Raw genomic sequence first — 25587 nt, 5'->3', positions numbered from 1 at the left:
AAAAATCATTCTCCATCTTTGCATGAATTTGGATGCTTTAGATTATTAACATTTTATATACTTATGGATACAGTTGGATTGAGATCTATCATTTTCTTACGTGTTTTCTATTTGTCTCCTCTGGGGTTTTTTGGGGTTTTTTTGTTTTTTTTTTTGCGGTACGCGGGCCTCTCACTGTTGTGGCCTCTCCCGTTGCAGAGCACAGGCTCCAGACGCGCAGGCCCAGCGGCCCTGGCTCACGGGCCCGGCCGCTCCGCGGCATGTGGGATCCTCCCAGACCGGGGCATGAACCCGCGTCCCCTGCATCGGCAGGCGGACTCTCAACCACTGCGCCACCAGGGAAGCCCCATGCATTCACTTCTTAAAGGACCTTTGTGTTGTTTCAATTGTTGTCTACCCATGAATGCACAAGTCTTTTTTGTGGATGTGTTTCCATTTTTCTGGGGTAGATACATATGTGGAATTGCTGAGCAAAAGGGTAGCTGTATGTTTGACTCAATAAGAAACTGCCACAACCTTCCAAAGTCATTGTATCATTTTACACTCCCACCAGCGATATGTAAGACTTCTAGCAGATTAACATCCTTGCCACATTTTTGTTGTTTGGTCTGTAATTTCATATATTCTACTGAATGTGTAATAGGGTATTATTATCTTACCTTGTTTCTGATCTTAGGAGGAAGACGTCTAGTTTCTCACCTTTAAGTATGATGTTAGAGGTGCATGTTTTGTAGCTGTTCTTTACTATGATGAGGAAGTCCCCCTGTAGTGTTAGTTTGTTTTTTGTTTTTATGATGAATGGGTGTTGAGTTTTGTCAAATGATTTTTCTGCATCTATTGATATAATTATATGATGTTTTCTTTTTCCCTGTTGATATGATGGGTTATGTTCATTGATTTTCAAATGTTGAGCCACCTTTACACACCTGGAACGAATCCCACTTGGTCCTGCTGTTTATATCTTTTTATGCATTGTTGGATTTGATTTGCTAATATTTTGTTGAGGATTTTTGTATCGATATTCTATAAGAGATATTGTTCTGTAGTTTTCCTTTCTTGTAATGTCTTCATCTGGTTTTGATATTAGGGTAATTCTGCCTCTTGGAATGAGTTAGAAAGTTTTCCCTCTGCTTTTATTTTCTGGGAGATATTGTAAAGAATTGGTATAATTTCTTTCTTAAATGTTTAGTAGAATTCACCAGTGAAACCATCTGGGCTTGTTGCTTCTTTTTTGTGGAACATTTTAATTATTGATTTAATGTCTTTAATAGATGTAGGCCCATTCAGATTATCTGTTCCTCTTTGTGTGAGTATTGATAGTTTGTGTCTTTTAAGGAATTAGTCCATTTTATGTACGTTATCAAATTTATGGGTTTAGGGTTATTCATAATATTCTTTTATTATGCTTTGCATGTCCGTAGGATCAGTAGTGTTTACTTCTCTTTCATTTCTGGTAAGAGTTTTATCAATTCGAAGAACCAGACTTTGGTTTTATTAATTTTCTCTATTGATTTTGTGTTTCATTGATTTAAGTTTTTATTTTTATTATTTTTTTATTTCTGCTTACCTTAGATTTAATTTGATCTTTGTTTTCTAATTTCCTAAAGTGGAAGCTTAGATTATCTATTTTAGATATTTCTTCTTTTCCAATATATGCACTGAATGTTGTAAATTTCCCTGTAGGCTCTGATTTCAGTACATACCACAATTTTTGACAAGTTGTATTTTCATTTTTAGTTAGTTCTAAATAGTTATAATTTTCCTGAGATTTATGTTTGACCCATGTGTTATTTAGAGGTATATTGTTAATCTCCAAGTATTTGGGAATTTTCTAACTTTTTGCTGTTGGAAAAAGTTTAATTCCATTGGCGCTCTGGAGCATATATTGTATGATTTCTCTTGTTGAAAATTCGTTGAGATGTGTTACTTGGCCCAGGATGTGGTCTATTTTAGTAAATGTTCCATGTGAACTTGAGAAGAATATAATTCTGCCCTTGTTGGATAAAGTAGTCTATAGATATCAATTAGATCTAGATGAATGGCTGGTGAGTTCAGCTGTGTTCTGACTCATTTTCTACCTGCTGGATTTGCACATTAGTGATTGAGGGGGATTGAAGTCTCCAATTATAATCGTGGATGGATCAGTTTCTCCTTGCAGTTCTGTCAGTTTTGGATCATGTATATTGATGCTCCGTTACTAGGCACATATATATCAAAGATCTTTATGTCCTCTTGGAGTGTTTTATAACTCTCAGTCAAGTCAAGGTGATTAATGTGTCTTTCAAAACTTTGCTCTCTTTACTGTTTTTTGCTTGTTTGTTTGATCATTCTATCATTTGGGGACTTTTAAAATCTATGATCGTGGATTTGTCAATTTCTTCCCTTTATATTGTCATTTTCTTCCCTTTGAATTGTCATTTTTTCTATATGTGTTCTAAAGTTCTGTAAGTAGTTGTACACACAGTTAGTATTACTATGTCCTCTTGAATAATTTTAACCTTTTGTTATTATGAAATACCCCCATTTTATCTGTTATCAGAATAGACATCCCAGATGTATTATGCTTACTATTTGTAAAGTGTTTCTTTTCTATCTTGCAACTAATCTTTAAAGGACTACCACTCATTGCGTTTTGATGCAGTTTCAAAAGCAATGTACACTATAATGAAAAGGCTGTGAAAATACTCCTCCATTTCCCAATTACATATCCATGTGAGATCAGATTTTCTCCATATGCTTTAGCCATGATACTATTTCACAAATATTGCATAGAGTGATATATATAGGAATCCAGCTCTTTTCTCTTAAGTCAGACATTAAAGAGCATTTTAAAAATGTGAAGCATTAAAATAAAGACTATTAGAAGAGACAAAGAAGGACACTACATAATGATCAAGGGATCGATCCAAGAAGAAGATATAACAATTGTAAATATTTATGCACCCAACGTAGGAGCACCTCAATACATAAGGCAAATACTAACAGCCATAAAAGGGGAAATCGACAGTAACACATTTATAGTAGGGAACTTTAACACCCCACTTTCACCAATGGACAGATCATCCAAAATGAAAATAAATAAGGAAACACAAGCTTTAAATGATACATTAAACAAGAGGGACTTAATTGATATTTATAGGACATTCCATCCAAAAACAACAGAATACACATTTTTCTCAAGTGCTCATGGAACATTCTCCAGGATAGGTCATATCTTGGGTCACAAATCAAGCCTTGGTAAATTTAATAAAATTGAAATTGTATCAAGTATCTTTTCCAACCACAGCGCTATGAGACTAGATATCAGCTACAGGAAAAGATTTGTAAAAAATACAAACACATGGAGGCTAAACAATACACTACTTAATAAAGAAGTGATCACTGAAGAAATCAAAGAGGAAATCAAAAAATACCTAGAAACAAATGACAGTGGAGACACGATGACCCAAAACCTATGGGATGCAGCAAAAGCAGTTCTAAGAGGGAAGTTTATAGCAATACAATCCTACCTTAAGAACAGGAAACATCTCAAATAAACAACCTAACCTTGCACCTAAGGCAATTAGAGAAAGAAGAACAAAAACCCCCAAAGTTAGCAGAAGGAAAGAAATCATAAAGATCAGATCAGAAATAAATGAAAAAGAAATGAAGGAAACGATAGCAAAGATCAATAAAACTAAAAGCTGGTTCTTTGAGAAGATAAACAAAATTGATAAACCATTAGCCAGACTCATCAAGAAAAAAAGGGAGAAGACTCAAATCAATAGAATTAGAAATGAAAAAGGAGAAGTAACAACTGACACTGCAGAAATACAAAAGATCATGAGAGATTACTACAAGCAACTCTATGCCAATAAAATGGACAACCTGGAAGAAATGGACAAATTCTTAGAAATGCACAACCTGCCAAGACTGAATCAGGGAGAAAGAGAAAATATGAACAGATCAATCACAAGCACTGAAATTGAAACTGTGATTAAAAATCTTCCAACAAACAAAAGCTCAGTACCAGATGGCTTCACAGGCAAATTCTATCAAACATTTAGAGAAGAGCTAACACCTATCCTTCTCAAACTCTTCCAAAATATACCAGAGGGAGGAACACTCCCAAACTCATTCTACGAGTCCACCATCACCTTGATACCAAAACCAGACAAGGATGTCACAAAGAAAGAAAACTACAGGCCAATATCACTGATGAACACAGATGCAAAAATCCTCAACAAAATACTAGCAAACAGAATCCAACAGCACATTAAAAGGATCATACACCATGATCAAGTGGGGTTTATTCCAGGAATGCAAGGATTCTTCAGTATACGCAAATCAATCAACGTGATACACCATATCAACAAATTGAAGGAGAAAAACCATATGATCATCTCAATAGACGCAGAGAAAGCTTTCGACAAAATTCAACACCCATTTATGATAAAAACCCTGCAGAATGTAGGCATAGAGGGAACTTTCCTCAACATAATAAAGGCCATATATGACAAACCCACAGCCAACATCGTCCTCAATGGTGAAAAACTGAAAGCATTTCCACTAAGATCAGGAACAAGACAAGGTTGCCCACTCTCACCACTCCTATTCAACATAGTTTTGGAAGTTTTAGCCACAGCAGTCAGAGAAGAAAAGGAAATAAAAGGAATCCAAATCAGAAAAGAAGAAGTAAAGCTGTCACTGTTTGCAGATGACATGATACTCTACATAGAGAATCCTAAAGATGTTACCAGAAAACTACTAGAGCTAATCAATGAATTTGGTAAAGTAGCAGGATACAAAATTAATGCACAGAAATCTCTGGCATTCCTATACACTAATGATGAAAAATCTGAAAGTGAAATCAAGAAAACACTCCCATTTACCATTGCAACAAAAAGAATAAAATATCTAGGAATAAACCTACCTAAGGAGACAAAAGACCTGTATGCAGAAAATTATAAGACACTGATGAAAGAAATTAAAGATGATACAAATAGATGGAGAGATATACCATGTTCTTGGATTGGAAGAATCAACATTGTGAAAATGACTCTACTACCCAAAGCAATCTACAGATTCAATGCACTCCCTATCAAACTACCACTGGCATTTTTCGCAGAACTAGAATGAAAAATTTCACAATTTGTATGGAAACACAAAAGACCCCGAATAGCCAAAACAATCTTGAGAACGAAAAACGGAGCTGGAGGAATCAGGCTCCCTGACTTCAGACTATACTACAAAGCTACAGTAATCAAGACAGTATGGTACTGACACAAAAACAGAAATATAGATCAATGGAACAGGATAGAAAGCCCAGAGATAAACCCACACACATATGGTCACCTTATCTTTGATAAAGGAGGCAGGAATGTACAGTGGAGAAAGGACAGCCTCTTCAATAAGTGGTGCTGGGAAAACTGGACAGCTACATGTAAAAGTATGAGATTAGATCACTCCCTAACACCATACACAAAAATAAGCTCAAAATGGATTAAAATAAGCTCAAAATGGATTAAAGACCTAAATGTAAGGCCAGAAACTATCAAACTCTTAGAAGAAAACATAGGCAGAACACTCTATGACATAAATCACAGCAAGATCCTTTTTCACCCACCTCCTAGAGAAATGGAAATAAAACCAAAAATAAACAAATGGGACCTAATGAAACTTCAAAGCTTTTGCACAGCAAAGGAAACCATAAACAAGACCAAAAGACAACCCTCAGGGGCTTCCTTGGTGGCACAGTGGTTGAGAGTCCGCCTGCCGATGCAGGGGACACGGGTTTGTGCCCCGGTTCGGGCAGATCCCACATGCCGCGGAGCGGCTAGGCCCGTGAGCCATGGCCACTGAGCCTGCGCATCCAGAGCCTGTGCTCTGCAACGGGAGAGGCCACAACAGTGAGAGGCCCGCATACCCCCCCCCAAAAAAAAAAGACAACCCTCAGAATGGGAGAAAATATTTGCAAATGAAGCAACTGACAAAGGATTAATCTCCAAAATTTACAAGCAGCTCATGCAGCTCAATAACAAAAAAACAAACAACCCAATCCAAAAATGGGCAGAAGACCTAAATAGACATTTCTCCAAAGAAGATATACAGATTGCCAACAAACACATGAAAGAATGCTCAACATCATTAATCATTAGAGAAAGGCAGATCTAAACTACAATGAGATATCATCTCACACCAGTCAGAATGGCCATCATCAAAAAATCTAGAAACAATAAATGCTGGAGAGGGTGTGGGGAAAAGGGAACACTCTTGCTCTGCTGGTGGGAATGTGAATTGGTACAGCTACTATGGAGAACAGTATGGAGGTTCCTTAAAAAACTACAAATAGAACTACCATATGACCCAGCAATCCCACTACTGGGCATATACCCTGAGAAAACCATAATTCAAAAAGAGTCATGTACCAAAATGTTCATTGCAGCTCTATTTACAATAGCCAGGAGATGGAAACAACCTAAGTGTCCATCATCGGATGAATGGATAAAGAAGATGTGGCACATATATACAATGGAATATTACTCAGCCATAAAAAGAAACGAAATTGAGCTATTTGTAATGAGGTGGATAGACCTAGAGTCTGTCATACAGAGTGAAGTAAGTCAGAAAGAGAAAGACAAATACCGTATCCTAACACATATATATGGAATCTAAGAAAAAAAGTGTCATGAAGAACCTAGGGGTAAGACAGGAATAAAGACACAGACCTACTGGAGAATGGACTTGAGGATATGGGGAGGTGGAGGGGTAAGCTGTGACAAAGCGAGGGAGTGGCATGGACATATATACACTACCAAACGTAAGGTAGATAGCTAGTGGGAGGCAGCCGCATAGCACAGGGAGATCAGCTCGGTGCTTTGTGACCACCTAGAGGGGTGGGATAGGGAGGGTGGGAGGGAGGGAGATGCAAGAGGGAAGAGATATGGGAACATATGTATATGTATAACTGATTCACTTTGTTATAAAGCAGAAACTAACACACCATTGTAAAGCAATTATACTCCAATAAAGATGTAAGAAAAAAAAATTACTCAGGAAAGACAGAACCAGGAAAATGTGACCAATACTAAGGTATAATAAATACATAGAAGCCAAACCTAGACTCCAAGAAGCTGTTATAAGTTATAAATATAACATATGTTATATATTTATTTATATTGTAAATATTTATATATTTCTAATATAGAATGTAAATGTGATCCATAAGTCAAGAAAAATACTCTAAAAATGAATGAAAAGATAGGATATCTCAGTAGAGAAATAGAAATTATAAAAAAACAACCAAATGGAAAATTTAGAACTGAAATATTTTACAACCAAATTAAAATCTTCCTTGATAGTCTCAATAGTGAATGGAGATGACAGAGAAAATCATCAACAAACTTGATGAAAGACCAATAGAGAAAAAGAGAAAATGGACTGAAAGAAATGGACAGAGCTTCGAGGTCCTAGCAGACAATATCTAAAGGTCTAAGGTGTATGTAATTGGTGTTATGATAATAGAGAAGGAAAAGGGAAAAATATTTGGAAAAAAAGAATAGCCAGAACACTACCCAAATGTGACAAGTGACATAGATTTATCAACCTGGAAGCTCAGCAAACCCCAAACAGGGTAAATTCAAAGAAAACCAAGCCTAGATCCATCACAATAAAACTGCTAACGCCCAAAGATGTAAATATCTTGGAAGCATCCAGAGGTAGAGGATACATTAAAAGTGGGAAAACAATGATTGGAATGACCATGGGTTTTTCATCAGTAACAATGGATGTCAGAATGCAGTGAAAATATCTTTAAAGTGCTATAAGGAAACAAAACAAAACAAAAAAACCTGTTAACCCAGAACATTATACGCAGCAAAAGTATCCTCAACTGAAGTAGAACTTAAAGAAGTATTTACAAGCATATCTGCTCTACAAGATATGCTAAATAAAGTACTTCATTCTGAAGGATGAGGGAAACTTGGATCTTTAGGACTTAAAGGATAGCACAGAAATGGTAAATGTATGGGTAACAAGAAAACACTACTTTTATTCCTTCTTAGATTTTCTTTAAAATACACATGACTGTTTAAAGCAAAATTTCTAACACTTGGACTGGGGATTTTCTGTGTGCAAATGTACTACCTATAACAATGATGGTGGTGTAAATGAACCTATATGCTATTAAAAATTTGGTGGTTTATATGAATTGGTACTATTATTAATTCTAGGTAGATCATGAAAAGTTAGATATATACATTAATTTTCCTAGGGTAATAATGAAGTAAATAATTCAAAGACATACCACCAAAATTCCAATTGATAAATTAGAATACTGTTATTATTCAAATAATTCAAAAGCAAGCAGGAAGAGAAGAAGGGGAAGGAGAAGAAGAAGAACTGCAGCAGGAGCAGCAACAACACCCATAGGGGACAAACAGAAACGAAGAAAAATGATAGATCTCAGTCCACCCATGCTAATAATTACATAAAATGTTGATAATCTAGACTGTCAGATTAAAAGGCAAAGATGGACACGGTGGATAAAAAACAAGTCCCTATTATATGTTTTCTAAAATAGGAATATTAAATATGGAGTAAAAGAGATGCACCATTTAAAGAGTAAGCATAAGAAATCTCAGGTTGCTTTTTTTTTTTTTTGCGGTACGCAGGCCTCTCGCTGTTGTGGCCTCTCCCGTTGCGGAGCACAGGCCCCGGACGCACAGGCTCAGCGGCCATAGCTCACGAGACCAGCCGCTCCGCAGCATGTGGGACCCTCCGGGACCGGGGCACAAACCCGTGTCCCCTGCATCAGCAGAAGGACTCGCAACCACTGCACCACCAGGGAAGCCCTCAAGTTGCTATTTTAATACCAGATAAAGTAAACATAAAGATGAAGCATTTACGATAACAAGAGAGATATTTCCCAGTGATAAAGGCAAAACTTTATCAGGAAGGCATAACAAATGTAAACGTGTCTTCACCTATGCATATGACCTCAAATGCATGATGCAAAAATTGAGAGAAATCAAGAGAGATAAATACAGTCATGGTGGGAGATTTTAACACCCCTCTGTCAGAAATTAATAGTAGAAAAATTCAGAAAAGACATAGTAGTTTGAACAACACTATCAATGACCTTGCTCTAATTATCGAATACGGAGACCTACATCCCAAAACTATAGAATATTTTTTTCATGCTCATGGTACACCAAGATAAGTCATATGCTGGGACATAAAACAAGCCTCAGGAAATTTAAGAGAAACAAAACTATACAGAGTTGTTTTCTCTTACCACAAGCAACTTGACTAGAAATCTATAAAAACAATATACCTAGGAAAGAAAGAAAAATAATCTGACAATTATAGAAAAAATTAATGACGCTAAAAGCTGTTTTCCAAGATCAAAAATTACAAATTCTTAGCTACGTTGATCCAACAAAAAAGAAAAAACAAATCACCGGTATTAGGATTTTAAAATGGTTTAACAAAATGAATGGATAAACAAGATGTGGTATATATACAGAATGGAATACCACTCAGCCATTAAAAAAAGTCTGAAAATTTTGCCATTTGCAACAACATGGATGGACTTGGAGAGTATTATGATAATTGAAATAAATCAGAGAAAGAGAAATACTGTATGATATCACTTATATGTGGAACCTAAAAACATACGACAAACTAGTGAATGTAACAAAAAAGAAGCAGACTAACAGATATTGAGAACAAACTAGTGGTTACCAGTGGGGAGAGGGAAGGGGGTAGAAGCCATATAGGGGTAGGGGACTTAGAGGTACAAACTTATGTATAAAATAAGCTACAAGGATATATTGTACAACACAGGTAATATAGCCAATATGTTACAGTAACTATAAATGGTGTATAACCTTTAAAAATTGTGAATCACTATATTGTACACCTGAAACATATAATATTGTACATCAACTATACTTCTTTTAAAACAAATGGGTTTATGGGACTTCCAGTTTCTGGTTCTGCATGTAAGGAGCTTGGAAGTCGCCGCTCCATTCTAACAAATAAATGGCTCAACAGATTGAAAAAGCATTAACTCATCTTGGATCCAATTGAGAAGGGAAGACACAGGGTAAACCACAGCCCCCAAGGTTGGAGAGACAGGCAAATACAGGAAGACGTGGATTAATAAAGCAGAGGCTCACAAGTGGAAATTGCTGCAAGAACCAGTGCCAGGGTAGGAAGACCTGAACTGTAATTAAAGGATTGCTGGAGATTCAGTGTGGACAACTCAGAGAGTTAAAAACTCCAGGGGGACTCAGTCCTTGGTGGTGGTGGTGGAGAGACACTATATTGGGAGATTTACCTTCAGGAGCTCCACTGTATTCCCACAGTTAATATCAAAGAAAAATCCCCTCTGGCTTCCTGGAGGGGGAGAGGGAAATGAACCATTTAAAAATAAACTAGAGCACTCTGTTCTTCTTTACAAACCCTGCCCTCAGAGGAGCCTGGTTAACCCGTGGCTAAACTGGGGTATTATCAGAGCCTAACTGACCCAGGTAAGGGGAATACCCAACTGCAGCTCTCTCTAGCCATTCTGTCCCACCTTAACGGGCAGAAAAAAACTGAGAAACAATTGTGAAGTTCACAGCCCAGAGGCATGGGCCCGCTGAAAGACTGCGACCTAATCATAGAAATAGAGAATGCTTCCCCTCCTCTCATACCTCGCAACCACATTTCTAGTGGAGTCACACATTTGATGACTATAATACAATATTGTTGTCTGTCTTCACCGTACTGTGCATTAGATCCCTAAAGTTTATTTACTACTCATTCTAACTGTGTACCCTTAAACATCTGTCCTGTCCACCCACCCCCGTCTCCTGTTAACCATCATTTTACTGTTTTTATGAGTCTGGCTTTCTTAGATTTCATATATAAGTGGTATCATTCAGTACTCTACCTTCTGACTTATCTCACTTAGCATAATGTGCTTAACACGTCATGCTAAGTGAGATAAGTCAGACAGAAACAAATTGTAAACAAATTTATATAAATAAAAATAAAGATAAAATAAATTTTTAAAGAATATTGGAAAGATCTATCTTATTTGTGTTCAAGGAAATAGAAGGGAATTTGAGCATCTTACTCTGAGAAATATTTGGTACAGAGTGCTTGGTTACAAGATCAGGGAAAGGAAATGTAAAAATAGATGGAAACTGACAATAGAAATTCTTTATTAGGAAGGAAAAGAAAGTGAAATGAACACCTTGAACAAAAAAGCAGGTGAAAGGAAAATGAGGAAACAATAAAGTAAAGCAAGTAATAAACATGAAGGAAATGAAAAAATTAAACAAATACGTTGTCACAAATGGCAGGATGTCCTCCTTTCTCATGTCTGAGTAAAAAATGCTGCAAGAACATGGAGGTGCATATAGCTCTTTGAAATCCTGTTTTCATTTCCTTCGGGTATTTACCTAGAAGTGGAATTGCTAGATCATGTAGTAGCTCTATTTTGAACTTTCTGAGGAAACTCTATATTGTTTCTCATAGTGGTTGAACCAATTTGCATTCCTACCAACTTTGTACAATCTTCCACATCCTTGTCAGCACTTGTTATCTCTTTTCTCCTTGATGATAGCCATTCTAACAGCTGTAAGGTGATATCTCATTGTGATTTTAATTTGCATTTCCCTGATTAGTGATGTCCAGCGTCTTTTCAAGTACTTGTTGGCTGTTTGGATGTCTTTAGAAAAAAAGTCTATTTATTTAGTTCTGTGCATTTTTCAATTGGATTTGTCGTTGTTGTTGTTATGCATTCTTTATATATTTTAAATATTCACTCCTTATCTGTTACAGTCTTCCCTCAGTATCAATGAAAGATTGGTTCCAGGACCCCCCATGGATACCAAAATCCACAGATGTTCAAGTCCCTTATATAAAATGGTGTAGTATTGGGCTTCCCTGGTGGCGCAGTGGTTGAGAGTCCGCCTGCTGATGCAGGGGACACGGGTTCGTGCCCCGGTCCGGGAAGATCCCACATGCCGCGGAGCGGCTGGGCCCGTGAGCCATGGCCGCTGAGCCTGCGTGTCCAGAGCCTGTGCTCCGCAATGGGAGAGGCCACAACAGTGACAGGCCCACGAACTGCAAAAAAAAAAAAATGGTGTAGTATTTGTGTATAACCTACACACATATTCCCATATACTTTAAATCATCTCTAGATTACTTATAATACATCATACAATGTAAATGCCATGTAAGTAGTTGCCAGCATGTGACAAATTCGAGTTTTGTTTTTTGGAACTCTCTGGAATTTTTTCCAAAGATTTTTGATCTGAGGTTGGTTGAACCTGAAGATGCAGAACACACAGATATGGAGGACTGTGTATGGTGTGCAAACATTTTCTCCCATTCTGTAGGCTGCCTTTTCATTTTATTAATTTCATTAATTTTTTTTCTTTTCCTGTGAGGAAGCTTTTAAGTTGAACATAATCCCATTTTTAAAATTTTGCTTCTATTGTTTGTGCTTTTGGTGTCATTTCCAAAAAATTGCCAAGACCAATATTGAGGAGTTTCTTCCCTATGTTTTCTTCTAGACGTTTTACAGTATCAGTCTTACATTTCAGTCTCTGTCCATTTCAAGATAATTTTTGTGAGTGCTGTAAAACAAGGGTCCAATTTCATTGTTCTGCATGTGTTTATCCAGTTTTCCCAAAATCATTTTTTGGAGAGACTATCCTTTCCCCATTGAATGTTCTTGGTTCCCTTGTTGAATATTAGTTGACTGTATTAGCAGGAATTTAATTTAGTTCTGGGCTCTCTATTCTAGGCAATTGATCTGTGTCTTTTTTCCCCAGTACCGAACAGTTTTAATTACTATAGCTTTGAAGTATAGTTTGAAATCAGGAGTGTGTGTGATACCTCTGGCTTTGTTTTTTTTCCCCTCAGGATTGCTTTGGATATTTGAGGTCTTTTGTAGTTCAGTACAGATTTTAGGATTGTTTTTTCTGTGAAGAATGCCATTAAAATTTTGAGGGAAATTGCATTGAATCTACGGATGCTTTTCAATGTTATGGTCATTTTAACAATATTAATTCTTCTGATCCATGAACACAGGATGTCTTTCCATTTGTTTGTATCTTCTATTTCTTTCAACAAAGTAGTGAAAAAAAATGTAGTTTTCAATGTACAGACATTTCACTTCCTTGGTTAAATTCATTCGTAAGTATTTTATTGTTTTTCATGCTACTGGGAATGGGATAATTTTCTTTACTTCTTTTTCAGATATTTCATAGTTAGTGTACAGAAATGCAGCTCATTTCTATATGTTAATTTTATATCCTGCAACTTTTTTGAAATCATTGATTAGTTCCAACAGTTTTTGGTGGAGTCTTGGGATTTTCCATATACAAAATTATATTATCTGCAAATAGCAACAATTTTACTTCTTCCCTTCAGATTTTGATGCCTTTTATTTCTTTGTCTTGCCTAATTGCTCTAGCTAGGACTTCTAGTAGGACATTGAATAAGAGTGGTGAGAGTGGGTATCCTTGTCTTGTTCCTAATTTTAGAGGGAAAGCTTTCAATTTTTCTCCTTTGAGTATATAGTTAGTTGTGAGTTTGTCATAAATGGTCTGTATTATGTTGAGGTATGTTCCTTCTGTATCCAATCTTTGAGGGTTTTTTAAAGTGTATTTATTTATTTATGGCTGAGTTGGGTCTTTGTTGCTGTGCACAGGCTTTCTCTAGTTGCAGCGAGCGGGGGCTACTCTTCATTGCAGTGTGTGGGCTTCTCATTGTGGTGGCTGCTCTTGTTGCAGAGCGTGGGCTCTAGGTGTGCAGGCTTCAGTAGTAGTGGCTCTTGGGCTCTAGAGCGCAGGCTCAGTAGTTGTGGCACACAGGCTTAGTTGCTCCGCAGCATGTGGGATCTTCCCAGACCAGGGCTCGAACCCATGTCCCCTGCATTGGCAGGCAGATTCTTAACCACTGTGCCACCAGGGAAGCCCTCTTTGAGGGTTTTTAATCATGAAAGAAGTTGTATTTTGTCAGGTGCCTTATCTGCATCTATCAAGATGATTATGTGATTTTTATCTTTCATGTTATTAATGTGATATACTACATTTATTAATTTTCATATGTTGAAACATTCTTGCATCCCAGGGATAAATTCCATTTGGTCATGGTGTGTAACACTTTCAATGTAGTCTTCAATTCAGTTTGCTAATATTTTCTGAGAATTTTCGCATCTATATTCATCAGGGATATTGGTTTATAGTTTTTTTTCTTTTGTGTTATTATCTGGCTTTGATATCAGGATATTGCTGGCCTTGTAGAATGAGTTTGAAATTGTTCCCTCCCCCTCAAATTTTCAGAAGTTTTTGAAAAGATTTGGTGTTAATTCCTCTTTAAATGTTTTGTAGAATTAGCCAGTGAAGCCATCTGGTCCTGGGGTTCTTTGTGGGGAGGTTTTTGATTACTGAGTCAATGTCTTTACTCATTATAGATCTGTTCAGATTTTCTGTTTCTTCCTGATTCAGACTTGGTAGGTTGTGTGTTTCTAGAAATTTATCCATTTCCTCTAGGTTATCTAATTTATTGGCATATAATTGTTCATAGTAGTCTCTTATGACCCTATGTATTTCTACAGTATCAGTTGTAATGTCTCCTTTTTCATTTTTGATTTTATTTATTTGAGTCTTCTTTTTTATTTGGTGAGTCTAACTAAAGGTTTTCCAATTTTGTTTATCTTTTCAAAAAACCCACTCTTAGTTTTATTGGTCTTGTCTTTTTTTTCTGGTCTCTATTTCATTTATTTCCTTTATGATCTTTATTATTTCCTTCCTTTTGCTAACTTTGGGCTTAATTTGTTCTTCTTTTTCTATTGTTATAAGATGTGAAGTTAAGTTGTTTATTTGAGGTCTTTCGAATATATCAGTATATGCATTTATTTCTATAAACTTTCATCTCTAAACTGCTTTTGCTGTATCTTGTAAGTTTTGATATGTTGTGTTTCCATTTTCATTTGTTTCAAGATATTTTATTTTTCTCTTGATTTCTTTATTGACCCATTATTTGTTCAGAAGCGTGTTATTCATTTCCACATACTTGTAGATTTTCCAGCTTTTCTCTTGTTGTTGATTTCTAGTTTCATACCCATTGTGGTCAGAAAAGATAGTTGGTATGATTTCAGTCTTAAGTTTGCTAAGATTTATTTTGTGTCCTATCATATGCTCTATCCTGGAGAATGTTTCATGTGTACTTGAAAGGAATGTGTATGCTGCTGCTGTTGGATGGAATACTCTATATATATCTGTGAAGTCCAGTTGGTCTAAAACATGGTTCAATTCCAAGGTTTCCTTGTTGATTTTTTGTATGGATGATTCATCCATTGCTGACAGTAGGATATTGAAGTCCTCTACTGTTATTGTATTGTTGTTTATTTCTCCATCAAATCTGTTAGTATTTGCTTAATATATTTTGGTACTCTAATGTTGGGTGCATATATATTTATGGTTGATATATGTTCTTGATATATTGACCCTTTTATCATGATGTAATGACCTTCTTTGTCTCTTGTTACTACTATCAGTTTGAAGTCTATTTTGTCTGATATTACTATGGCTGTCCCCACTTTCTTTTGGTTCCCACTGGCTAGGATGTCTTCTTCCATTCTCTCACTTTGAGCCTATGTATGTCTTGACAGCTGTAATGAGTCTCCCGTAGACATCATATGGTGGGTTCTTATTTTTCTTATTCATTCAACCACTCCATGCCTTTTGATTGGTGAATTCAATCCATTTACACTTAAAGTGATTATTGGTATGTAAGGACTGACTTTTGCCATCTTATCATTTGACTTCTGGTTGTTTTGTGTCTCCACCATTCCTTTTCTCCTCTGTTTCTGCCTACCTTTGTAATTGGTGGTGTTTCGTGGTGATAGGCTCAGTCTCCCCTTTTTCTATGTTTTGTGAATCCACTCTAGATTTTTGCTTTGTGGTTACCATGAGGCTTACATTAAACTTTTCATTGATAAAACAGTCCCTTTTTTACTGATAGCAGCTTATCTTCATTCACCTATAAAGACTCCACCTTTTTACTCCTCTCCTTTTATTTTTGATGTCACAATTTACCTCTTTTTATGCTGTGAATTTTTAAAATTATAACTGTAATTATTTTCAGTGTTCTTTCTCTTTAAACTTTATACTATAATTAAGTGGTTAACACAGTATTCTAATAGAGTTACTTTCTCTAATACTAACTGTCTATTTTTCACCTTAACCAGCATGTTGTTTACATTCATATGTTTTGTGTCACTAGTTAACGTCTTTTCAAGACGTTAAAAGAGCTCCTTTTAGCATTTCTTGCAAGGCAGGTGTAGAGGTGGTGAACTCCCACAGCTTTTGTTTGTCTGGAAACCCTTTATTTATCCTTCATATCTGAAGGATAACTTTGTGAGATGAAGAAATTACTGATGGCAGTTTTTATCTTTCAACATTTTGAATTTGTCATTGCATTCTCTCGTGAACTGCAGAGCTTCTGCTGAGAAATTTGCTGATAGCCTCATGAGGGTTCCGTTGTAGGTTACTTTCTTTTTTCCCCTGGCTGCCTTTAAGATTCTTTATTTACCATTGATTTTTGACAGTTATACTATGTTATATTATGTCTTGGAGAAGATCTTTCTACATTGAAGTAATAGGGTATTCTGTTGGTTTTGTGGACTTGTATGTACCAGGTTGGGAAGTTCTCAGCTATTATTTCTTTTATATATATATATATTTTTTTTTTTTTTTAAATTTCTTTAGGTAAACTCTCTGCCTCCTTCTCCCTGTCTTCTCCTTTGGTACACCAATTATTCTTATGTTTTATTTTCTGATTGAAACTTTTTCATAAAATTTCTTCACTTTTTAAAAATCTTAGTTCTCTCTCCTCTTCCAACCAAATCATTTCTAAATTCCTATAAGTCACTTATTTTTTCTTCCATCTGTTCTGCATTACCTATGGTCTCTAATATATGCATCGTCTTGATCACTGAATTCTTCAGCTCCAGAATTTCTGCTTGGCTCCTTTTTTAAAATTTCAATCTCTTTAGTAGAGAACTCCTCTACTCATTGATTTTATTCCTGAGTTTATTGAATTCCTTTCTGAGTTTGCTTGTAGCTCAGTGAATTTCTTCATAATAGCTATTTTGAATTCTTTATCAGTTTCATTGCAGTACTCCATGCCTTTGAATTCAATGGTTGGAGAATTATCATTTTCTTTTTCGATGACGTATTACCCTGATTCTTCATAGTGTTTGAGGATATGCACCTCTGCTTTCACATTCGAAGTAGCAAACACTCTCCTTAGGCAAGGATTTGGGCTCTTTTAGCTGTTACAGTTCAACAGGCTGGCAATTAGAAACCTTTCTTTTGTATTTCAGAAGGTGGCACTATAGCTCAAGTTTTTGGTTTCTCTTACTGGCTCTGGCTTTCAGAGCAGTACTACTGACCATGCAAGAAGAGGTGGCAGCAGAGTGAAAGGAGGTGTGGCCTTAGCACCTGGGGCTGTGGGTGCCCTGGCTCTGTTGGGGGATCGAATGGGAGACTCTAGAGGTTCATAGGCAGACCTCCTGCTGAAATCCTGGAGCAGGCAGCAGGAAATGCATTCCTTCAATGCGCTTTGATATTCTTGTCTGCCTCCTTCCCTCTCCTCTCACTCCCCAACCCCCATCCCCGTCACAGAAGTCTCTCCTCAGCAATCCAGGTGCTGTTGTAGAGAAACGGGTCCCTTCAGCTGCAGTGTGTTCAGTCGGGCAGTGAGTCACTCACCGCTTTTGCATCCCACTCCTCTGCCAGGGAGGTCACGGCTGTTCCCGTTACCAGCAAAAAGCGCAGTACCTCACAGTGGCACCCTGGGGAGGGGGACCTGCTTGGTGAGTTCCTCTGTCTTCTCTTCCTCCAAACTCATCTCTATCCTGCTCTGATGGCACACCACTTTCTCCCATCGGGTTGGATGGACCTCCACAGATTCTCTATCTCCCATGAATGGCGCCCTGTGTTACACTCTCCAGGTTTTCCTTTTCTTGGTGTGAAAAGTGGGTGTGGGGCAGGCTCACCAACTCCCGTGGACCCACAGCCCCACTGAAGGCCTGTCTGCCGTGCTGGATGCACAGGTGGTAGAAACTCCTGGATGTCCTGGCGTAATGGGCAGAGGCACTTTGGTTTGGTTATGGACATCCAGTTAGTTGTAAATCGGGGGGAGAGAAAAAAAGGAAAAACTCACACTGCCAGAGATGCTGTTTTTCCTCCACAGCAGTTCCTTTTACCAGGTGCATCTAGTTCAGCTATCAGAGAAAAATTACATGGCATATCAAAACATAATTTGAAGGGACAAATCAAGCATCAGAAGCATACATGGCAGAGATGTTGGAATTAGATTGGGAATTTAAAACAACTACGACTAATATGCTAAGGGCTCTAGTGGATAAAGTAGACAATATGTAAGAACAGATGGGCAATGGAAGCAATAGATGTCAATTATATCCTGTTGATTGAATATTGATGGGTTTAACTGTGTCCCAACTGATTTTCTGCCTGCTGGATCTGTCTACTTCTGATAAGGGGGTGTTGAAGTCTCCAACTATTATGCAGGATTCATCTGTTTCTCCTTGCAGCCCTACCAGTTTTTGCTGCATGTAACTTGATGCTCCATTTTTAGGTATATGGCATTAAGAATTGTTGAGACTTCTTGGAGAAATGATCCCTTTATCATCATGTAATGCCTTCTTTATCCCTGATAACTTTCCTTGCTTTGAAGTTTGCTCTATCTGAAATTAATATAGCTAGTCCTGCTTTCTTTTGATTAGTGTTAGCATGGTATGTTTTTCTCCATCCATTTACTTTTTTTTTTAAATAAGTTTATTTATTTATTTATTTTCGGCTGTGTTGGGTCTTCGTTGCTGTGCGTGGGCCTTCTCTAGTTGCGGTGAGCAGGGGCTACTGTTCATTGCGGTGTGCGGGCGTCTCATTATGGTGGCTTCTCTTGTGGAGCGCGGGCTCTAGGCGCACGGGCTTAGTTGCTCCGCAGCATGTGGGATCTTCCCGGACCGGGGCACGAACCCGTGTCCCCTGCATCGGCAGGCGGACTCTCAACCACTGCGCCACCAGGGAGGCCCCCATTTACTTTTAATCTATATGTGTCTCTGTAATTATAGTAGGTTTCTTGTCAACAACATGTAATTAATTGGGTTTTGTTTTTTGATCCAATCACTGTCGTTTAACTCGTGTATTCAGACTATTAACATTCAAAGTGATTACTGACACTGTTGGATTAATATCTCCTGTATTCGTTACTGTTTTATATTTGTTGCCCTTGTTCTTTGTTTCTGTTTTTGTCTTCCACACTTCTTCTGCCAGTTTTTGGTTTTCATTGAGCATTTTATATGATTCTGTTTTCTCTCCTTTTTTAGCATATCAGTTACACTTCTTTACTTTTTTAATGGTTGCCCTAGAGTTTGCAATATACATTTACAACTAATCCAAGTCTACCTTTTTTTATTGAGGTATAATTGCCATATAACATTATATTAGTTTCAGGTATACAACTAAATGATTTGATATTTGTATCTTTTGTTAAATGATTACCACAATAAGTCCAGTTAACATCCATCACCACACATAGTTATAAAAGTTTTTTCTTGTGATGAGAACTTCTAAGACCTACTGTCTTAGCAGCTTTCAAATATGCAGCACAGAATTATTAGCTAGAGTCACCATGCTGTACCTCACATCCCCAGGACCTGTTTACCTTAAAACTGAAAGTCTGTCCCTTTTGACCCCTTGAGGCATTTTGCCCCCCCTCCACCCCCTGCCTCTGGCAACCACCAATCTGTTTGCCTTATCTATGTGCTTGTGTTTGTGTTTGTTTTTGTTTTAGATTCCACATATAAGTGACATCATACAGTGTTTGTCTTTCTCTGTCTGACTTATTTCACTTAGCATAATGCTCTCAAAGTCCATCCATGTAGTCAAAAATGGCAGCATTTCCTTCTTTTTTATGGATGAATAATATATATATAATATATGTTATATATATATATAATACATATAATATATATAGATTATGGAGATATATGACATTTATTTATCCATTCATCCGTGACTGGACACTTAGGTTGTTTCCATGTCTTGGCTATTGTAAACAATGCTGCAATGAACATGGAGATGCAAATATCCTTTTAAGTTAGTGTTTTCATTTCCTTCAGATAAATACCCAGAAGAGTAATTGCTAGATCATCCAGTAGTTCTACTTTTAATTTTTTGAGGAACCTCTATACTGTTTCCATAGTGGCTGTACCAATTTACCTTCCCACCAACAGTGCACAAAGGTTCCCTTTACTCCACGTCCTTGCCAACGTTTGTTATTTCTTGTCCTTTTGATAATAGCCATTCTAGTAAGTGTGAGATGATATCCCATGGTGGTTTTTTTTTTTAACATCTTTATTGGGGTATAATTGCTTTACAATGGTGTGTTAGTTTCTGCTTTATAACAAAGTGAATCAGTTATACATATACATATGTTCCCATATCTCTTCCCTCTTGCATCTCCCTCCCTCCCACCCTCCCGATCCCACCCCTCCAGGCGGTCACAAAGCACCGAGCTGATCTCCCTGTGCTATGCGGCTGCTTCCCACTAGCTATCTACCTTACGTTTGGTAGTGTACATATGTCCATGCCTCTCTCTCGCTTTGTCACAGCTTACCCTTCCCCCTCCCCATATCCTCAAGTCCGTTCTCTAGTAGGTCTGTGTCTTTATTCCTGTCTTACCCCTAGGTTCTTCATGACATATTTTTTCTTAAATTCCATATATATGTGTTAGCATACGGTATTTGTCTTTCTCTTTCTGACTTACTTCACTCTGTATGACAGACTCTAGGTCTATCCATCTCATTACAAATAGCTCAATTTCGTTTCTTTTTATGGCTGAGTAATATTCCATTATATATATGTGCCACATCTTCTTTATCCATTCATCCGATGATGGACACTTAGGTTGTTTCCATCTCCTGGCTATTGTAAATAGAGCTGCAATGAACATTTTGGTACATGACTCTTTTTGAATTATGGTTTTCTCAGGGTATATGCCCAGTAGTGGGATTGCTGGGTCATATGGTAGTTCTATTTGTAGTTTTTTAAGGAACCTCCATACTGTTCTCCATAGTGGCTGTACCAATTCACATTCCCACCAGCAGTGGAAGAGTGTTCCCTTTTCTCCACACCCTCTCCAGCATTTATTGTTTCTAGATTTTTTGATGATGGTCATTCTGACTGGTGTGAGATGATATCTCATTGTAGTTTAGATTTGCCTTTCTCTAATGATTAATGATGTTGAGCATTCTTTCATGTGTTTGTTGGCAGTCTGTATATCTTCTTTGGAGAAATGTCTATTTAGGTCTTCTGCCCATTTTTTTTTTTTTAAACATCTTTATTGGGGTATAATTTCTTTACAATGGTGTGTTAGTTTCTGCTTTATAACAAAGTGAATTAGTTATACATATACATATGTTCCCATATGTCTTCCCTCTTGCGTCTCCCTCCCTCCCACTCTCCCTATCCCACCCCTCCAGGCTGTCACAAAGCACCGAGCTAATATCCCTGTGCCTTGCGGCTGCTTCCCCCTAGCTATCTACCTTACTACGTTTGTTAGTGTGTATATGTCCATGACTCTCTCTCGCCCTGTCAAAGCTCACCCTTCCCCCTCCCCATATCCTCAAGTCCGTTCTCCAGTAGGTCTGCGTCTTTATTCCTGTCTTACCCCTAGGTTCTTCATGACATTTTTTTTCCCCTTAAATTCCATATATATGTGTTAGCATACGGTATTTGTCTTTTTCTTTCTGACTTACTTCACTCTGTATGACAGACTCTAGGTCTATCCATCTCATTACAAATAGCTCAATTTCATTTCTTTTTAAGGCTGAGTAATATTCCATTGTATATATGTGCCACATCTTCTTTATCCATTCATCCGATGATGGGCGCTTAGGTTGTTTCCATCTCCTGGCTATTGTAAATAGAGCTGCAATGAACATTTTGGTACATGACTCTTTTTGAATTTTGGTTTTCTCAGGGTATATGCCCAGTAGTGGGATTGCTGGGTCATATGGTAGTTCTATTTGTAGTTTTTTAAGGAACCTCCATACTGTTCTCCATAGTGGCTGAACCAATTCACATTCCCACCAGCAGTGCAAGAGTGTTCCCTTTTCTCCACACCCTCTCCAGCATTTATTGTTTCTAGATTTTTTGATGATGGCCATTCTGACTGGTGTGAGATGATATCTCATTGTAGTTTTGATTTGCATTTCTCTAATGATTAATGATGTTGAGCATTCTTTCATGTGTTTGTTGGCATTCTGTATATCTTCTTTGGAGAAATGTCTATTTAGGTCTTCTGCCCACTTTTGGATTGGGTTGTTTGTTTTTTTGTTATTGAGCTGCATGAGCTGCTTGTAAATTTTGGAGACTAACCCTTTGTCATTTGCTTCATTTGCAAATATTTTCTCCCATTCTGAGGGTTGTCTTTTGGTCTTGATTATGGTTTCCTTTGCTGTGCAAAAGCTTTGAAGTTTCATTAGGTCCCATTTGTTTATTTTTGTTTTTATTTCCATTACTCTAGGAGGTGGGTCAGAAAGGATCTTGCTGTGATTTATGTCATAGAGTGTTCTGCCTATGTTTTCCTCTAAGAATTTGATAGTTTCTGGCCTTACATTTAGGTCTTTAATCCATTTTGAGCTTATTTTTGTGTATGGTGTTAGGGAGTGATCTAATCTCATACTTTTACATGTACCTGTCCAGTTTTCCCAGCACCATTTATTGAAGAGGCTGTCCTTTCTCCACTGTACATTCCTGCCACCTTTATCAAAGATAAGGTGTCCATATGTGCGTGGGTTTATCTCTGGGCTTTCTATCCTGTTCCATTGATCTATCTTTCTGTTTTTGTGCCAGTACCATATTGTCTTGATTACTGTAGCTTTGTAGTATAGTCTGAAGTCAGGGAGCCTGATTCCTCCAGCTCCTTTTTTCGTTCTCAAGATTGCTTTGGCTATTCGGGGTCTTTTGTGTTTCCATACAAATTGTGAAATTTTTCATTCTAGTTCTGTGAAAAATACCAGTGGTAGTTTGATAGGGATTGCATTGAATCTGTAGATTGCTTTGGGTAGTAGAGTCATTTTCACAATGTTGATTCTTCCCATCCAAGAACATGGTATATCTCTCCATCTATTTGTATCATCTTTAATTTCTTTCATCAGTGTCTTATAATTTTCTGCATACAGGTCTTTTGTCTCCTTAGGTAGGTTTATTCCTAGATATTTTATTCTTTTTGTTGCAATGGTAAATGGGAGTGTTTTCTTGATTTCACTTTCAGATTTTTCATCATTAGTGTATAGGAATGCCAGAGATTTCTGTGCATTAACTTTGTATCCTGCTACTTTACCAAATTCATTGATTAGCTCTAGTAGTTTTCTGGTAGCATCTTTAGGATTCTCTATGTATAGTATCATGTCATCTGCAAACAGTGACAGCTTTACTTCTTCTTTTCCGATTTGGATTCCTTTTATTTCCTTTTCTTCTCTGATTGCTGTGGCTAAAACTTCCAAAACTATGTTGAATAGGAGTGGTGAGAGTGGGCAACCTTGTCTTGTTCCTGATCTTAGTGGAAATGCTTTAAGTTTTTCACCATTGAGGATGATGTTTGCTGTGGGCTTGTCATATATGGCTTTTATTATGTTGAGGAAAGTTCCCTCTATGCCTACATTCTGCAGGGTTTTTATCATAAATGGGTGTTGAATTTTGTCGAAAGCTTTCTCTGCGTCTATTGAGATGATCATATGGTTTTTCTCCTTCAATTTGTTGATATGGTGTATCACGTTGATTGATTTGCGTATACTGAAGAATCCTTGCATTCCTGGAATAAACCCCACTTGATCATGGTGTATGATCCTTTTAATGTGCTGTTGGATTCTGTTTGCTAGTATTTTGTTGAGGATTTTTGCATCTGTGTTCATCAGTGATATTGGCCTGTAGTTTTCTTTCTTTGTGACATCCTTGTCTGGTTTTGGTATCAAGGTGATGGTGGACTCGTAGAATGAGTTTGGGAGTGTTCCTCCCTCTGGTGTATTTTGGAAGAGTTTGAGAAGGATAGGTGTTAGCTCTTCTCTAAATGTTTGATAGAATTTGCCTGTGAAGCCATCTGGTACTGAGCTTTTGTTTGTTGGAAGATTTTTAATCACAGTTTCAATTTCAGTGCTTGTGATTGATCTGTTCATATTTTCTCTTTCTCCCTGATTCAGTCTTGGCAGGTTGTGCATTTCTAAGAATTTGTCCGTTTCTTCCAGGTTGTCCATTTTACTGGCATAGAGTTGCTTGTAGTAATCTCTCATGATCTTTTGTATTTCTGCCGTGTCAGTTGTTACTTCTCCTTTTTCATTTCTAATTCTATTGATTTGAGTCTTCTCCCTTTTTTTCTTGATGAGTCTGGCTAATGGTTTATCAATTTTGTTTATCTTCTCAAAGAACCAGCTTTTAGTTTTATTGATCTTTGCTATCGTTTCCTTCATTTCTTTTTCATTTATTTCTGATCTGATCTTTATGATTTCTTTCCTTCTGCTAACTTTAGGGGTTTTTTGTTCTTCTTTCTCTAATTGCCTTAGGTGCAAGGTTAGGTTGTTTATTTGAGATGTTTCCTGTTTCTTAAGGTGGGCTTGTATTGCTATAAACTTCCCTCTTAGAACTGCTTTTGCTGCATCCCATAGGTTTTGGGTCATCGTGTCTCCATTGTCATTTGTTTCTAGGTACTTTTTGATTTCCTCTTTGATTTCTTCAGTGATCACTTCTTTATTAAGTAGTGTATTGTTTAGCCTCCATGTGTTTATATTTTTTACAGATCTTTTCCTGTAATTGATATCTAGTCTTATAGTGTTGTGGTCGGAAAAGATACTTGATACAGTTTCAATTTTATTAAATTTACCAAGGCTTGATTTGTGACCCAAGATATGATCTCTCCTGGAGAATGTTCCATGAGCACGTGAGAAAAATGTGTATTCTGTTGTTTTTGGATGTAATGGCCTATAAATATCAATTAAGTCCTTCTTGTTTAATGTATCATTTAAAGCTTGTGTTTCCTTATTTATTTTCATTTTGGATGATCTGTCCATTGGTGAAAGTGGGGTGTTAAAGTCCCCTACTATGAATGTGTTACTGTCGATTTCCCCTTTTATGGCTGTTAGTATTTGCCTTATGTATTGAGGTGCTCCTATGTTGGGTGCATAAATATTTACAATTGTTATAATTGGATTCCTCATTATGTAGTGTCCTTCTTTGTGTATTGTAACAGTCTTTATTTTAAAGTCTATTTGTCTGATATGAGTATTGCTACTCCTGCTTTCTCTTGATTTTCATTCGCATGGAATACATTTTTTTTTTTTTTTTTTGCGGTACGCGGGCTTCCCACTGCTGCGGCTTCCCCCGTTGTGGAGCACAGTCCCTGGACACGCATGCTCAGTGGCCATGGCTCAGCACATGGAATCTTCCTGGACCAGGGCATGAACCCGCGTCCCCTGCATCGGCAGGTGGACTCCCAACCACTGCACCACCAGGG

This window comes from Delphinapterus leucas, chromosome 10 (genome assembly GCF_059928025.1).
Source record: "Delphinapterus leucas isolate spDelLeu-1000000601 "Yukka" chromosome 10, BTC_Dleu_Yukka2, whole genome shotgun sequence".
Lineage (NCBI taxonomy): Eukaryota > Metazoa > Chordata > Mammalia > Artiodactyla > Monodontidae > Delphinapterus > Delphinapterus leucas.
The sequence above is the reverse complement of the archived record's forward strand: the minus strand, read 5'-3'. Positions refer to the sequence as shown.